Source organism: Macrobrachium nipponense, chromosome 31, assembly GCF_015104395.2.
Source record: "Macrobrachium nipponense isolate FS-2020 chromosome 31, ASM1510439v2, whole genome shotgun sequence".
Taxonomy (NCBI): domain Eukaryota; kingdom Metazoa; phylum Arthropoda; class Malacostraca; order Decapoda; family Palaemonidae; genus Macrobrachium; species Macrobrachium nipponense.
The window spans coordinates 40,628,037-40,646,365 of NC_061093.1; the positions used below are offsets into that span (position 1 = coordinate 40,628,037).

Genomic DNA, 18,329 nt, shown 5'->3' on the forward strand with positions numbered 1-18,329 from the left:
TCTTTAATGATGGAAGCGCTCAACTTCGGTAAACATTTCATCAAACGCAAAGAAGAAGGAAAGCTAAAGTAACTGGGAACAGGAGATGAGATCAAAGCCCTGGGAAGATCACGTCTCGGTAACTTTTTTTGGACGAACGGGGGAAGATATATGAAACTTTCGTTCTGTATATATATCTTTTGAGCACCCACGTTATTTTCTTCTATTCTTGAAATAACGACAACAAAACCATCACGTCCCATGCAACCAAGGCTCTCCAATTATCATTTCGTTTCAAAAGAAGCAGTGATTTTCTTCCTTTCGCAATAATTGAAGTTAGATATCCTTCAGCTCCTTAGCTAGTTATTCACGTAAATGCCCAACTAACTGATGCGTTATGAAACACATTCTGTCAGAGTGATCACCGTTTCTGACACAAGCTGCCGAAAAATGACTAAATATTAAAACTTGAAATACCTTAAGCAAGTGTATTTTGATACTGAAGCACGGAACAGTGACTAAAAATGCACCAGAGACATATCTACATACGTACCCTACTTCATCACATATGAGATCGATTACCAATGCAATGCTGTCATGAATAATTAAAATAATAGCATCATTCACCATAAATCCCTATTACTTATATAATCAATCTTAAAATCGAACTCTAATTACTATTGTTTAAACTTTAAAGATAAATTTAGCAAAATATGATGAACTGCATAACCAATTTTGTACCCAAATTTCTATCACCTAAATTGGCAGTCATTACTCCTGCACAACCTTATGATTATCTAGATGGCCACACTCGTAAATTCTACAAAAACCAAAACCTACAGCTACAGTAACGATGGCAATACCATAAAAAAAAAAAACTTCCCCTGTCTACCTAAGAACACCGGCGGCGGCAACTAGCAACCCATACTTTTCTGATATTTATGAAATCACCCACGATACCGCACGCATACCTCTCCGTAAAAGCTTTCCTATTGATGTGCCGAATGGCATAACGAACCTTATGAGCCAATTGTACCCCCGCTGGAGGAGGAGGAGGAGGTGGAGGAGGAGGAAGAGGATCAGAGAGAGGGGTGGGAGTGAGAGGTGGAGGCTGGGACAAGGGGAAGGCTCAGTGCCTTCGATTTCCTCTACCAATTGGATGGGTGCCGGGTAAGTCGGGGGAAGTAGTGTGTGGACGAATAGAGCGAGAAGGATATGTGGACGGATAAAAATGCAAAAATACGACATTAGGATTGTGCGGGAGCAAGAGAGGAAATTGAATCCATTTGTCACCGCTCTGCTCTTGTTCGAAAACGAAGAAGTGCAGGAACAATTGGAAGAATGACAACAGCTCTGATGACGAATGTCAGGTAACGGATAAATAAATGGACGTGAGGATTATCCCAAGTTTGAGACAAGATAAAATGAAGAAACTACAACCATGATATGCAAAAGACACGAACGGATTTGAATTATAAAAGACAATCGCAAGTATCAGTACGACAGATTACAGTACAATACCGAGACGAAAACTGAAAACACGATCAAGTGAAAATCACAAGTTGTAAATCAAGTAGCCGACTGACTTGATACCGGACTGAATAAAACCCAAATTGGAGCAACGTGAAGATAACTGAAGAATTACAGACACCATCATAGTTCATTGGAAATACATAGTACAATTGTGTACATAAATACATATATATATATAATAGAACAATATTAAGATGCAACAACCGCGAACAAGATTCCGTGTGAATACAGAAGGATGGGAGTCAATTATAGTGACTATCGCATTCGATTCAACTTCCGCGGAGGTTGCCTTGTCAACCGAAATTTGTCATCACCTATTGAAGAGCGATGTTGCTTTGAAACCTAAGGGGTACCAGGAGTAGCTCGTGAGATAATCGCCAACCCTGAATAATTTATACAAAATCTAAATTTTGACACAAAGAGAATAATGATACGAGTATAATTAACATCCATTCATTTCTAAAGACTAACTTAAATGAAAGAGAGCTTGGCCTCATCAGTGAATGACATTTGGCATTTTCAGTCGAGTTGGATGGCAATATGATTACGCCGCCTGGCTGAAAGCCTTAAACGAATGATCCTAGGGGATACATCGCTCAATAGATTAACGTCCAAAAATACAGGTGAAATGCGGAAAAGCGAGCACCCAGGAGGGTTATTTTACAAATATCTCTTTCAACGTCAGAGACTATTTTAGATTCTTGCCGAAGCTGCAGTGCATCTCTTGAAGGGACACCACTCCAAACCCCGCCCTCTCCATTCCCCCATGCTGGTCCTTACTATACATCCACCGGAACGGAGATAAAGGAAACTTGAATAATGCAAAAGGGGAAAAAGAAGAATATATACGAACCTTCGACGAGAACCAAAAATAGATTCAAATGTTCGTTTAAGGATAAAAACTTTCATGGATTTTCTTTTTGTGAGATGAGTATTTTTTGGGAGTTTATGCAAATGCTCCCCCATACAGAATTGAAAGAGGCGTGTCCTTCTACATTTCTCAGGACAGTAAAACTTTCTTCAATACTTTATATTTTATTATTCTCCTTCCTATCTTGAAATTTTGGCGTCTGTTTTTAACGTCTCATGTCATGATAATGAAACAAAGCAATTTTTACATTATAAATATTTAAAAAGAAAGAACTCGGGGATGTACGTAGATCTCTTTGGATCTGGGAATTTAATCTTTTATTTCTAAAATTTTGCTTACCGCATATACATAAGACGGTGCGTTCTCAAATACAAACGCATATATAAAACAGACCTGGATCTTTCTCACATATACAAAAGCGACCGGGTTCTCACACATATTCCCTCATCAGATCGGGCTCTCACACATACGCACAAAATTGACGAAGCGCCCCCCCCCACTACATATATTTACATACATATTACATACATACATACATACATACACACACACACACACACACAATTAGGCAAGTCTTCTTTCATTATGCCTGCGGGAAAACCAAACTTAGAAATAAAAGATATGTAAATAATTTAATAACAGTGCCACTTATATAGCTGTAAATAATACTTATAAAGGTACGAAGCAATGCCACAGATACCTCGATTTCCCCACCCTTCACACATTCGCGCACCTGCTATCAACAGATTCTACTCAATACTACTACATGGCATTATCTGATCACCCTGCATTCCTTTGTCCAGCTAATTTAGATAACTGTGCAGTCTTTGCTTCGTATCCTGGATTAGTTTAGGAGCTAATCAGCGAAATGGGCAAAAAGCTCAGTTCTTCGGGGGATCAGAGGGACTTGAAAGCCTCCAATCACTGATTATAGATAACGTTTTGGCAAGGGGCGTGGTGCCACTGACCTTCACCTTCCAGGCTGCAAAATTAGGTTTCCTTCCGCAGGACAAGAGCCATGGATCGCTGCTAAGAACACTTTCGATATATCGCTGCAGTATATGAATTCAGGTTTAATAACTATAACAGTAATATCAGTTATAACAGTAATATCAATAAAACCAGTGGACAAGCTTCTGCACGCCTCTCTATACATACATGCATCCATACATATTTATGCTACGTATATATACATGAATACATACATACCCCCACATATATAATGCGAATAAACAAAATATAACTAAATTCATATTATACATACATATTTGATATATTATATATTAATATATATATATATATATATATATATATATATATAGTATATGACGCACACACACATAATGTGAATAAACGAACATAAGAATTCATGCAAGAATCATGGGAGGATTCATAAAGACATACTTCGTTGTATTAGAATATTCTCTTTTCTCACTATAATTCTTCTTTCGTCTTTCTTAATAGATATGATTTACGCTGACATGGAAAGTAGTAACCATTACAAAGAAAGTATGGTCAACAGAAAAAACTACAAATTTGGAAGAATTTTCTTAGATCCCCAACATTTACATACATACATAAATATATATAATTATATAAAATATATAGATATAATATATATCATATGAATATATATATATATATATATATATATATATATATATATATATATATATATATATACACACACTTTCACTACATTGAGGGTTCGTGAATGCAAGAACAGGTTTTCTCATATACAATTACCTGTACTATATTCACAAATACTAACCCACACAAACATTTTATACATACATACAAACCATTCAAATCGTTTTAAACAAAAGCGAGCCTTGGGAGGAAAAGAACGTAGATTCTGGTTTCCATCTGCTACAAGTAACATCGACAGATGATGACGATTCTATGATTACATAAGAATTAATTACCTTCGGTGAATAAACCCAAACAACAAATAAATGCAGTGTTTTAAAAACACTATAAAACTTTGAGGGCAAAGCAACAAAACGGCATTCACTTTTCAGAGGCGCAAACATAGAAAAATCTCACGGTCAGAAGCAAAACTAAGCAAAATACATGGCGAATCGCCTGAAACCGGTATCAGAAGGGGAGTTGGATACTTGTTCGTGACTAAACTTTTCTATACTGAAGCTCGCAGGGCAGAGAGAGAGAGAGAGAGAGAGAGAGAGAGAGAGAGAGAGAGAGAGAGAGAGAGAGAGATTCAGGAAGAGCTATAACTTATTAACTTAAATACGTATAAAATTAATATACATATATTCCGGAATGGGTGCCTTCATAAACGTATCGAGAGATATTTTATAAAACGGTAAACTATCTCTTATTCCAATAGCTCAATATTAGACCGAAATAAAATCATCATCAGTATATATGAACATATATTTATTGTAAATGTTATGATAAAGATTACAGACCAAAACAAAATAAGGAGAACAGCAACAAAAACATCGCTGATTGCGACTGCAACATCAATCACTATAAATACGAAATACTTCTGAGTATATTTTATCCTTATCTCTTGAAATAATTAGTTTAACAGGAATTATTTTTGTAATAATGCTGATTACATCTGGCAACTAATACGCATTATACATAAGCGAATGCACACGCATACCCTTCTTTTCGTATACTATCAGTCAATCACACCATAAGCTTATTTCTCTCTCTCTCTCTCTCTCTCTCTCTCTCTCTCTCTCTCTCCTTTCGTATATAGCCATATTTTATACTCCATGGCGTAGCATCGCCGTATCTTTCCAAATAGAAAATACAAGGAATGCTTGCACAGTCCAGTTTGCTATTCCCACCCGGGGAGGGAGGAGGAGGAGGAGGGAGGAGGAGGAGGAGGAGGAGGAGGAGGAGGGGAGAGAGAGAGGGCATATCTAATACTGTTTTAACTTGTGAGAAGGATAAATTTTCCATATCTATTCTGGACTTTACTTTAAAAATTGCGTATATCTCTCAGAACTTTTCCGTTTCAAAAAAATATAAGTTGATAAATTACAACAAGTAAAATTTTATTACAGATTACCCTATACCACTAAGTGTCCACAGACGCATCATTGATTCAGCCATGCAGATGGCCCAGCCCCAAAACCCCCCTGGGCATCATAAAGGCGAAAATGAAAGCTTCCCTCTCAACGCCACTCAAGACCGTCATAAGCAGGGCACTGTTGGATTACCGCAAAGCCAGATAATGGCTTTGAAGAAGAGACAATAAGTTATGCTAACAGTAACTACAGACCTAGCACGAAACCTTGTCTACTACAACACCAAGAGGGTCTCTCTCTCTCTCTCTCTCTCTGTAAAGAGGATAATCATAATCTATTTAAACCATACATAATTTGCATTTTGCACTTGCGGGGATGACAGATTCGCGGGTTTTAAGTGAGATTTATTAAAAGGGAAAAGAAAATAGGTCGTGATAAAGTAGAGGGGAGGATGAGGAGATATGAGAGGCTTAACAAAACGTAGCTGGTCCCAGAAAGAGCAAGTTGGAGGGGGTGGGGGGGAGCAAGACCAATGAATTCCTTTCTCCCTTCCAGAGGTGTCACGCCATTAGAATTAGCCTTCAATTCCCAAACAAATCTTTTAGGATGAGACTGCTAAACCCTGGCAACTTTTAAAACCCTGGCAGAGACCACAACACCGCAACAGTTGTATAAATCCCAGTTACATTATTCATTATTGAGGTTAATATAGGCCTAATGCAACTTCATGAAGAGTGCCCATCCCAACAAGAAGTCGAACCTGGATCCTGTTGGTTAAACACGCACACTATACACACATATATAAATATGTGTGTAAGTGTACATATTTATACATACATACATATATGTGTGTGTGCAACGGTATATAATGAATATCCTTAAAAAGAAAGAGGCGAGTTTATTAATACTTTATGCTACATGGCCGTACTTGTGGCATTGTCACAAGCAAAGATGGATTTCCCTAAAAACTCTTTGAATTCCTGATCAAGGAACAAGGAATAAGTTGCAAGGACAAATAAATTCAGCTTTGGTCGAACACCGACATCTTTTTCCACGCGACACACCACTCACGAGGAAAATTGGCAAAATAGGGGGAAATAAATATCATTACTGGGTAAATACACATCTTACGGCGGCTTTAAATCTTGCACAATGATGATGAAGCGCCAATAAATGTTTTATCTCTATTCGATAAGGAATTTACAAGCACAGGGCGCCCACGTATCCTTGCTTCTCGATGTGCGTTTTATCTGAAGATCTAACCCAAGCAACTGAATCTAAATTATCACAAGTCAACTCCATAATGCACAAGATGTATAAAAATCAAGCAGTGAAAATAATAGCTTGGAAAATCCAATCACACTCTTCACAGCCAGACAAACATTATAATATATATATTGATATATATAGATATATATATATATATATATATATATATATATATATATATATATATATATATATATATATATATATGTGTGTGTGTGTGTGTGAATCCTTCAAACACTTGGAAACAATGATATCCCACGCAGATTATAATGAGTTGGAAGATAGTGAAAGGATGTAGAACACAAATCAAACAATGAGCAAATTGAAATATATTTTGGAAATAAAATACGAAAGTTCCACTACAGACAATTCTAATACGATCTGTCATGGCATAACAGTGAAGCTATAGCCCAAAATTTTGCTGAACTGACAATGGATCTTAACAAAGAAAATCAAACATCAGATGGCAACATAAAGTTAGAAATGATTCCATTAGGCAAACAGCGGAAGTTCCTCATGTACATGCGATATGATGAAGGGGAAATGGTGATGGCTTGGGCATGTCCTTCCCAAAACCCATGGAAGAATAGTGTGCGATAGTGTCAACTGGGCTCTTGTGAACACCATAGAGTTGGAAGACCCAGACACACTTGAATAAAATCTGTGAGAGACGGAATCCTGAGATGAGTGCAGATTTGTAGCAGTTAAGCCATGGGAATGACTTGAATGGTGAAGTTTTGCAGAAGGCCTTTGCGTCACTCGGAATTTAAGCCATTGGCAGTGTGTGTGTGTGTGTGTGTGTGTGTGTGTACCGTATATTAAATCTAATATCACGATAAGCATACCCTGAGTAAATAAAATGCTAACACATATCAAATCTCTATCATCACAACAATACTTGAACTAATTATGTTTTAAGTACTTTTATGGGAAGTCGTAACGATAATGCCTGCAGCTACATTACATTCATTAGTATTCCATTAGTACTTTTCTTTAATGACTGTTTAACGATGTTAAAGATATCACATTTTGTCCAGGACAATTCACGGAATTAATCTTGATGAAACCTACAACCTCCACTAATCTACACTCTGACCCCGATGAATTCTCTCTCTCTCTCTCTCTCTCTCTCTCTCTCTCTCTCTCTCTCTCTCTCTCTCTCTCTCTCTCTCTCTCTCTCTCTCTCTCACCTAACATCGACCAGACTCTTTCCTCTAAAGTTTTTTTTTTTTTTTTTTTTTTACTCTTCATCAAGCATCATTCATCGTCCTTAACACTCCTTAACATCCAAACAAGCTTTAGAAGATCACTGGGGCGCCCCCTGTCTCTCTAGGTCCCCCCCCCCCATCCCTTCCCCTACAACACCCATTCCTCAAAGTGATGTGGGGTTTCTTTCTGACCTCCTCGTCTTCAGCATCCAACTCCCCCCTACCAACCCCCCTACCCAAAAAGGATGATGTCATGGGCCATATTCAGTTAGTGTCTGAGGTTCTTTTGTTCTTGCCTGCTTCATGACGAACAACACTGCTGTTCTTGTTCTTCTCGTTTGCGACAAGTTCTTGAGAACATGAGCCCTTCTGTAGTAACTAAAGCAGTTGTGCATCAAATAAAAACTTTTCCTTTCTTTTTCACTCCCTTTTTTTTTTTAGGGGGGGGGGGGGGGGAGGGAAGGGCAAGGGGGCTGTAGGTCAGTAATGGCTCTTAGCTTGTCAACTGAGTTAATTTGTTGGTATTGGCATTTTTCTTTTCCGTTTTTTTTTCTCTTTTTTCTTGGCATTTCTCTTTCCTTTTTTTTTTTTTTTGGGGCATTTTTTCTTCCCGTTTTTTGGGGGGATTTTTTCTTCCGTTTTTTTTATCTTTCCTTCTTTCCTGTCATCTTGGGATCTGAACCTCCCTAAGCTACTGATGACTGTATTTTCATCTCATTCTGTGGGTATGAACGGGCAAGTCTCAAGGATATTTCAGACTACTGACGTCATGACTTTACGTTGCTTTACAAATGCTAACATTAAAGATGAATACAACTCTGCCTCCTATCCCACCGTGCTCTCCTCTCTCTCTCTCTCTCTCTCTCTCTCTCTCTCTCTCTCTCTCTCTCTCTTAATGAATTTACACATATCTCAAGGGGAAAAAAAGTCCACGAAATTTAGGAGCAAAAGTGTACCATTCATTTCACTGACAATGGGAGAGAGAGAGAGAGAGAGGAGAAGAGAGAGTAGAGAGAAGAGAGAGAGAGAGAGAGCTCGCCCACCTTCGTTTACACTTGAAAGTATTACCTTCCGTTTCATGCCGTGGATGCAAAACGGGCGGCCATCGTCTGCGCGAAAAGAAATTCTTTAGTCTAATGAAATAATTCGTCGGAAATGGCCTGAGGCGTTTCCCAAGAGTAATGAGGAAGAGGGGACTTACTTGAGTGTGCAAAAATATAACGTTATCATCCACTTCTAAAAGAGCGCTTTCGTGATTTCGCATCCCCCCCCCCCCCCCCCGCCCGCCCCCTCCCACCGAAAAATTCTTTAGTGGACATGTTACAGACTACTACAACTTTTCGTACAGTAAAAATATAAATAAATAAATAAAAATAAAAAAACCTTCGACGTTGCAGATACTTGTTATCAGCTATGTTCTTCTAGGGCAATCAATAACAATTTAGCGGCAAAAACACTATTGTGTAACAATACTATACGAGCACAATCAAGCAAAGACAGCTCTTACCACTATTATATTATTATCACCAACAACCACAGCAATAATATTAGTAAAATTTTACCAGCACAATGAAGCACAAACAGCTCCTACCACTATCATAATATCATCACCAACAACCACAACAATAATATTAGTAAAATTTTACCAGCACAATGAAGCACAAACAGCTCCTACCACTATCATAATATCATCACCAACAACCACAACAATAATATTAGTAAAACCAATACCATTACCCCATCGCCACAAACAAAAACAGCAACTACAACAACCACTGCCCCCCGCCACCAGCAAAAACAGCAACTACAACAGTCACGGCAATAATGCAGCAAAGCAGCAAGCAAAAGGAAGAGCGGAGGACAAAGAGCTTTATGTACGTGATTTATGTCGTCTGTGCCTGCCAGTGTGTGTGTGTGTGTCTGTCTGTGTGTGTGTCTGCCTGCCTCGCTCGGGTGTAGTAGCGTTTGCCCTCTGGTTCCTTTGTGGAAGAAGGAAATAGCCCTAAGGTTCCTGCATATGCGTCTCTCTCTCTCTCTCTCTCTCTCTCTCTCTCTCTCTCCCTCTCTAGCTCTCTCTCATGCATACATACTTTCATGGGGTTATTCATTATTGAGTATATAAAATAGGCAAATTTTATTTTGAACATTAGTTACGAGAGAGAGAGAGAGAGAGAGAGAGAGAGAGAGAGAGAGAGAGAGAGAGAGAGAGATTGTGTGTATGTACTCATGCGTGCAATGTAGTGTGTATTTCGTGCACGCTTAAATGTGGGATAGCCCGCGGACATAAACTGCGGAATGTCTATGTAAGTGCTGGAGTGGTTTTGAAACCGTAAGATACTGCTACTACTAAATCAGAGAGAGAGAGAGAGAGAGAGAGAGAGAGAGAGAGAGAGAGAGAGAGAGAGAGAGAGAGAGAGAGAGAGAACTTAGGAAATTGTTGTTATTATTTCACCAGTTACCGATCTAAAGTACGGTTGTGCGGTAAACTACACATGCTTCAACTTCTCACAATTTACAACCTGCCAGATCTCGGTCAGGGAGGGGTAGTACCTAAGGAAACTTTCTACTACTTTCCCAGTTCCCTTCCAACACATTAGCGAGACTCCAGAACAGCTCTAGAAATGATTTCTGGGGATCCTGAGGATCCATCCTAAGAGCGTAATGTTTTGCTAACCACACCGAGGCAAGAGGGTACTTGGGGATGCACAGACCACTGCGTTCTGTATCTATCTTCCCTGACGGGTACGCCATTGGCAATAATTTCTGTGTGTGTGAGAGAGAGAGAGAGAGAGAGAGAGAGAGAGAGAGAGAGAGAGAGAGAGAGAGAGAGAGAGAGAGAGACGTTCATGGTCCTTACAACGCAAGGTTCACTTATGCCTTCACTGAAAGAGAGAACCAGAAAATGGGCGTGGCAACGATTATTACAAATATGCCGTTGGAACATCATATGATATTAAAGAAGTTAAGAAAGAATGACGATGAGGCCGGTTAGGACGATGCCCAAGTCTAGACAACCGATCTGTGCAGTCTCGTCTCAAGAGACTTTTTTGGAATTTTTCAAGGAGAGTGCATTAAGAGTTTGACGTGACTTAATAGTTTAGATGCTTTACTTTCCCCAAGGAACATTCTATAGTGGAAAGTATTTTCGCTTTCTTTCAAAAGGCGACTGAACAAACGAAATCCGTTCGTGCTTTTTAAGCAGAAGCCCGAACTGAGAACCATGAATCGAAATTCAATGAAGACTGACGAGCAAGTAATGCGTCTTCAAACACGGGGGATTTCATATAATACATGCAACTGTTGTGAAAAACATATGCTACTGACATCTAGTTAATCATACAATAGGTACAATAATAAATTCCATCTGGTGCAATAAATATGTTGAACTGAAAAGGTTTCACTTTTACGTAGATCACAACAAGTATTAGGGCGACAGATTCGATAAAAAGCAAAACTCATATTAACCTGTAATAATTAAGCCTAGGTAAGAAGTCGATCGCTGTTACCTTACTAAATTTTCAAAAAGAGAGAGAGAGAGAGAGAGAGAGAGAGAGAGAGAGAGAGAGAGAGAGAGAGAGAGAGAGAGAGAGAGAGAGAGAGAGTTTTCCTTCACCAGTTTGCAACTTCCCTTCACTTAGCGTTTAAAAGCGCAATTTTTCAGGAAGAGAAGACCCCTCACAGTAGCCTATATCCCCCTTCCCCTAAAAATGAGCAAGACTGGTGTGGGGTTTGCTTGGAGAAAGGGGTGTGGGTGGGGGGTGCTTCGCCCAGGTGAAACCAGAAATACGGATAAGGGTTGGCACCTGAATGACTTTCTCCAACACCAGCCACAAAAAAAAAAAAAAAAAAAAAAAAAAATATATATATATATATATATATAATATATATATATATATATATATATATATATGTATATATATATATATCATATATATATATTTGAAGACATAAGATACGTAAAATTAATGAAATAATTAACCAATGACAAGATTTTGCATTTAGTTCGACTGTTAGAGGTTCGATATTAATGCAGAAAAAACACGGAAATAGTAAATAAAAAAAGTTACCACTTAATTAACAACAATAAAAACACAGAAAACCGCACATAGAGGTTCGATATTAAAAACAAATAAAAAAATAACTAAACAACACGGAAATAGTAAAAAAAATCCACTGAATTAATAATAAAAACAGACAACCAATAAAAACAGAAAAAAGTGCAATGTCGTTTACCGGGATGAAGAAAATTCACAATACCGAGATCAAAGTGCGCATAAACGAACACACAAAAAAACAGAGGAAGACATAAAGTAACTCCAACAAAACAATTTCCTTGCAATTTGCCTTCCAGAGAAACTCCGAATACCTCGGTTAACTTTGGTATGGAAATCACCACATAAATACCTACGCGAGTGACTGGTGCAATAACAGTCTAAAATACGGCCATAAAGGAATGCAAAGACTCTTTAAATGCTTTTGGGTCGAGTTGAGTTGAATCTAAAATTTAGGCCATAGGCCAAGCACTGGGACCTATGAGGTCATTCAGCGCTGAAATAGAAATTGACAGTAAAAGTTTTGAAAGGTGGAGGAAAACATCGCAGTTGCACTATGAAAGGAGATACAGTAAAAGGAACGAAAGGGGTTGCAGCTAGGGGCCGAAGGCACGCTGCAAAGAAAATTAAGTAATGCCTACAGTGCACCGTTGAATGCATTTCGGGTATTCAGTCTTGTTTACAACAATAGCCCCTATTAAGCTGATGATTTAAAAAATTGAGAATCATTAGTCAGGTAACGTTATTTCGCAAGATTGGCCGGTAAGCCTCACAGACATCCAAGTCCAAGGTACTTACGGTAAGCTGTTAAAAAAAAAAAAAAAAAAAAAAAAAAAAAAAAAAAAAACGTTCGCAAAACTTTTTTCGCAAACCAAACAATAAAAGTAAATTGTTTTCTATTTCAAGAGACAAATGGCCGTTTGTACCGAGTTTCCCTGGAAATAATACAACGTAATTTACAGAAAAGTGACGGCAAAAGAAACCGCACATACTGTTCGGATTACATCGCTCGCATGCGCAGGGAAACTCAAAGTATTCAAACGTTGTGTAAAAGGAGGGTGGTAGTTATTAGCTACGTCACTCACTTGGCTGTGTCGAGACCTTGCAAGATCAATTCACACCTAAGCAAACGAGAGGAGAGAGGAGAGAGAGACGAGAAGAGGAGAGAGAGAGAGAGAAAGAGAGAGAGAGAGAGAGAGAGAGAGAGAGAGAGAGAGAGCTAAGCGAAAATTCGCTTACCCTTAACATACATCTTGAAATAACATACTGCCTATAAATTTCGTCCCGATAATAAAATGAAAATGAAAATAAGTACAATTTATACAAGGCTTTTTCTCACCGAACCGTCAAATAGTGTAATTGTCAATAAAATTGCCAGCCCTACAATTCATCCTAGGGATACTAAAGACCTGACGTTGATTTATTTCACTGAACTTAGAATGTTCAGCGGTATAGTTATTAGCGACGGCTTTATGTATGGATTTTAACTTTATGTATTGTATATGTATATGTTTATGTATGTATGTATGTGTATATATATATCAATGACGGCCATTCTTTTTTCTACATAATCCTTGTGCTTTTAACGTTCCTTTTCCGCTTCTTCTTCTTCTTCTTCTTCTCACGTTCCTTCCTTCTGCTCGTCTGCTCTTGTCTAGCAGACATGAGCGCGAGAGAGTAACAAGCAGCAAGAGCTGCAATGTGAGTCCCCTAACATTCTGTCGGACCTCTAAGTGCAACTCATCCTGGAGATGCGTCATGCAACGTAAACACTGCACGGTTCCAAGAGAGAGAAGAGAGAGGTAGTGCGTGCACACATGCCTCCCCGCCTCTTATTTTTACGTTATCCTGCCGCATAATTTCGCTATAACATCACTTTTTTTTATTTTTTAATACCTCCTTTCAAGCTTCCAACCAAGGGCGTATTCACAGTCAGTTACCTGCATTCAATTGTGCTTTTCATATGCCATGTCTTTTGTTCTGCGCACAAACAAATTAGCGTAATTCGCTACGAATGCGAGCGACTCTCAGATTACAGCTACTGCAGTCCGTCAGTCGTGAAATTTGTTTCTCTTTATTCTTCTCATTTCTTTTTTTTTTCTTTTTTTTACAGCTTTTTCTTATTCTTTTATGTTTTATGCTCTCGTGGTTGATCCTTTCGATACAACATTTCCCGTTTGTAAGTGGAGATAGACCTTAATGCTGTAATTATCACGGCATCTGGCCTGTTCGCTGTCAGAGAGAAGGTTCTATTGATTACTTTGCTCTTTTAGTGATATCTAATCGGCTTAGCAATTCACATTTCACCCTCATACTTTCCTATCTTCACCCTATTTTTTAACCAATTTCCCATTTCTTCTCACCTAACAATAGCCATTTGGTTACCTTCATTTTGCTTCATCGAACTGGAAAACAGTGGTCCTTCTCAACTACTATAGAATATCCTGAGCAAGGATATTCTATAGATAGATTATATTTATATATCTATGTGTATATATATAATGTTTTTTACCGTACAACATTTATATTGCTTTTAAGCTAAATACTATATCTATAGACACTGATTGCATGTAAGAATATCACGTATTAATGACAATCTTTTTTATTTACAAAACACCTGTTTTCCGATTTGATGCGTCTGTTTTGTCAACAATTTCCTCAATATCAACAATTTCACTCCTCAAAGCCTTCGCGACTCTTGTCTTGCTTATACTGGCCTTGAAGTAGCTACGATTTCCGATATTGTCTGCAAGGGAGGATCCATAGCTTTTGGTCTAATGTTGCAACATCGTTACTGTTAGCTACAAGATACCTCTACATTTCCCTTCTTTGGACCCGATTCAAAATACTTCAGCCTCAATCATAACCATCGCCCTTACCTAACTTGTACTCGTATCATCTGATGGACATATCGGCTCCCTTTCCTTATTCTTTGGCTGTTCTACTGCCCAACGCTACCTTACTTACTGCATGCAGTCATATTTTCATGTATGAGAGAATACTTTATCACAACAAAAAATATAGTTAACTTTCTACCCGTGATATGCAAGTCCATACAGATGTAATATAACATAAAATAAATGAAGCTAAATTGCACCCCACATTAACCACAAACGCTATATTAAGGTGCTTTTAGGAGACAAGTCCTCTAGTTACATAATGATCACATCAAACATTTCCCGTGATCTACGCGCACAGCTACTACTTCTCCTTCTTCTTCTTCTTCTTCTTCTTCTTCTTCTTCTTCTATCTTCACTGAATCCTGTCTGTTTTTCCTCCATATATCTTACTCTGCATCACAAAATGCTAAACCATACTCTCAGATTTTTTTGTTCCCAACCCCCACGTTAAGAACTGCGGTGATAATTCTCTTTAATGAGAACTTTTTTTCGCCATCTGTAACACACAACAAAGGATATATTCTCTCTCTCTCTCTCTCTCTCTCTCTCTCTCTCAATGCTTCTTAGCTGTAGACAAAAGTATCAGCTAAGGTATGGCGTCAGCGTCAACTTTCCCCATCACATTGGATTCTTTATCTGAATGTTTAACGTTTTACATCCCATATATCAAACTAGAACGTTCACAAGGGCGTTCGTTAACCTTGAGAAAAATACGTGAACTGAATGTACGCATATAAAATGAAAAACCTTTACTCCCCACAAACTAAGCCATAAAAAATCGAACCTCGAAGGTACCAGAATACAATGACTTTCTTCGTTACCTAAACTTATTCACACTTAAAATAAGTGTTAAATCACTACTTGTATAGTACATTTTTATTAACACTTACAATAAATATCAAATAACTACTTGCACAGAACATTTTTTCTGCTTAATCTGTTTCTCGACATTAACAACCGACATCTATAATAACAATATTATAATTGTCAATGCTCTTCTTACACATTTTGTCCCTTTATTGTTCTTCATCCTTTTCATCCCACGTAAAAGTTTTCAAGACAGAATAACAGATTAGTTTAAACAACATAAGACATGTGACCTTCCATGTATTGTAATAATTTGTATTGCATATATAGAGTGCATTCAAAAGGAATCTGGTTTGAAGGATCATAAACGGGTTTCAGGGTCTTACGTAGCGTAAGTTCCTAATCTAGACCCTACATTATAGATAAAAGGTTAGGGTTGTATCTGTCCGAACCCTTCCCCATTGTACCCTACATCCTAATATTAGATGGCCTCTCAGTGTCAGCCCTCCCTTCGTCGTCCCTTCTCATTCTCCATCTCATAATATCAAGGAAATGAAAGGCGCTGAAAAAAATAATGTTGGATTCGGCATTAAGAAACTATTTTCGATTATATTAGTTCCAAAAGAACAAAAAAATTATCTAAAAGGAAAATGCAAGATTTAATGTCATTATTTGTTGAAATACTTCCGAAATAAGAAAAAGTGTGTAAGATCTAAATTAAAAACAATGTTACAATCCCAATATCATTGTAAACACAGATTGTTCTAAGAGTACACAAGTAAAAATGCCTAATTATTACTGACTTCAGCATCATGGCGCCAAATTAGTTGAAAGAAAGATTGCATGAATAAACTCCAAACTGTAATTCTTGTTTTCGTCTAAATTCGTGATTCAAATCCAGAAACTATGAGAAACTTTTATTCCATAAGGCAAATTAAATGACTCTGTTAACCAATCACATTCAGCAATCACTAATTTCTAATAAATATCAAATCCACGCACGTTACAACCCGTCATAAAATTGTAATTTCCGACAACGACTCGTTTTCTACATAATCACGATGGGACTGCACACATCAGAATCAAAAGATGCGACATTATCCCTAATATATCAAAATAATCGACCATACGACCGATCATCGCCGCTTACTCCTCCTGGAAGCTTTACAGTATCAAATTCCTCTACTGCCTGTAAACTACAGTTTATATACCTTGTGAAAAGGTTATTTACAAAGTAATCTAATGGAGAGAAATGTTTCATGGAAAAACCACTAAATATTTTTATAAATGCAACTAGAGTTAATGCAGCGTAAAATATTCTCTTCGAGACTGAGGTTTCAATACAGTCTCCTAAATCCATAACACTGAAGGGTAAGAATTCTAACTGCTAAAGAAAGCTTTTGATGTTAAATCTTGAGATTGAAGTTGATTTAACCGCTGAACTTGTTTGTTAGTTTGTTTGCATGGTGTTTTTACGTTGCATGGAACCAGTGGTTATTCAGCAACGGGACAAACGGCTTTACGTGACTTCCGAACCACGTCCAGAGTGAACTTCTATCACAAGAAATACACATCTCTCACACCTCAATGGAATGCACGAGAATCGAACTCGCGGCCACCAAGGTGGTACGCCAACACCATACCGACCATGCACTGAGGTACTTATATATAACTTGACCCTCCTGTAAAACTCTTGAAAACTGAAGCGCCCCACCTCTATACCCAACCCCCCCTAATGAATTTCATCTGCTAAAGTTAGCCTCCTGCGCAAAACGTTTCCTGCCTGAGATTTTCTGAGATTGTAAACCGAAGGTGGAGAAGTCCACGATAGCAACGACAACCAGGCAGCAGCAGCAGCCACAGCAAGGAAGTGCCGAGACACTTCCGACTTCCTCCTGGGGTAATTCATATCCATTGCGGTGTTCGCAACAGCAAAAACGGCCAGCAATCAACAACAATCATACTATACCTCATGGCTTCGACGTCAATTTCCCGAAGGCAACTTTTCTTTCCCTCTCATTTTTCTTCACTTTTCCCTTTGGACTCTGCTGGGAAAATCCGGCGGTGATTCTTGTTCACATACATCATATGACGGGTAATTACAAAACTTTATCTTGCGAGTGAATGTTATTGAACGTTGCTCCGGCAAAGTAAATTTCGCTTCGGATACATATTTCATCATCATTTGCTGGGAAATACTGATGAATAACAAACCACTAAGAAAATTTTCACACCACTGAATACAATACTACTATATGAGTATTGTATATAAATGTTTGTTACTACCTACATTTCACAGCTGTATATTTCGTACACTATTTTTCAAATGCTCCTGTTGTCGACTGTCGATAGTCTACGGTGATGACATTTCGTCTCGCCCAACCCTTACCATTTTGCAGCATTAGAAATGTCCTTTCGTAACTGCTAATCACCTCATCTATTCGGTGTCAATACCACTGTATACCACAGCAAGGCGTATAATATCCAATAACAAAGACACTCAATATTACAGAAAACAATACATTGCAATGTAGGAAATGACACCAAAACAAAGTGAACAATGGAAAATATCACCAAACAAATCTTATAAAAAATAATCTTAACTAATTAGTCAATTACTCGGCAAATACTGAGGGAATTGTGAAGACCTTTTGTTCTTATAATCATTTCCCTTTCACAGATATAATCCCACAGTAACAATAATTTCT

General features: G+C 38.0%; 2 protein-coding genes across 5 annotated transcripts in view; one reads left to right on the forward strand and one right to left on the reverse strand.

The window, feature by feature from the left end:
* The window catches only part of LOC135206905 (guanine nucleotide-binding protein G(o) subunit alpha), a 676,543-nt gene that overhangs the window by 559,989 nt on the left and 98,225 nt on the right, over positions 1-18,329 (reverse strand). The gene's annotated exons all lie outside the window — the stretch shown is intronic.
* LOC135206906 (SET and MYND domain-containing protein 4-like) overlaps positions 1-18,329 on the forward strand; it is a 175,818-nt gene that overhangs the window by 141,220 nt on the left and 16,269 nt on the right.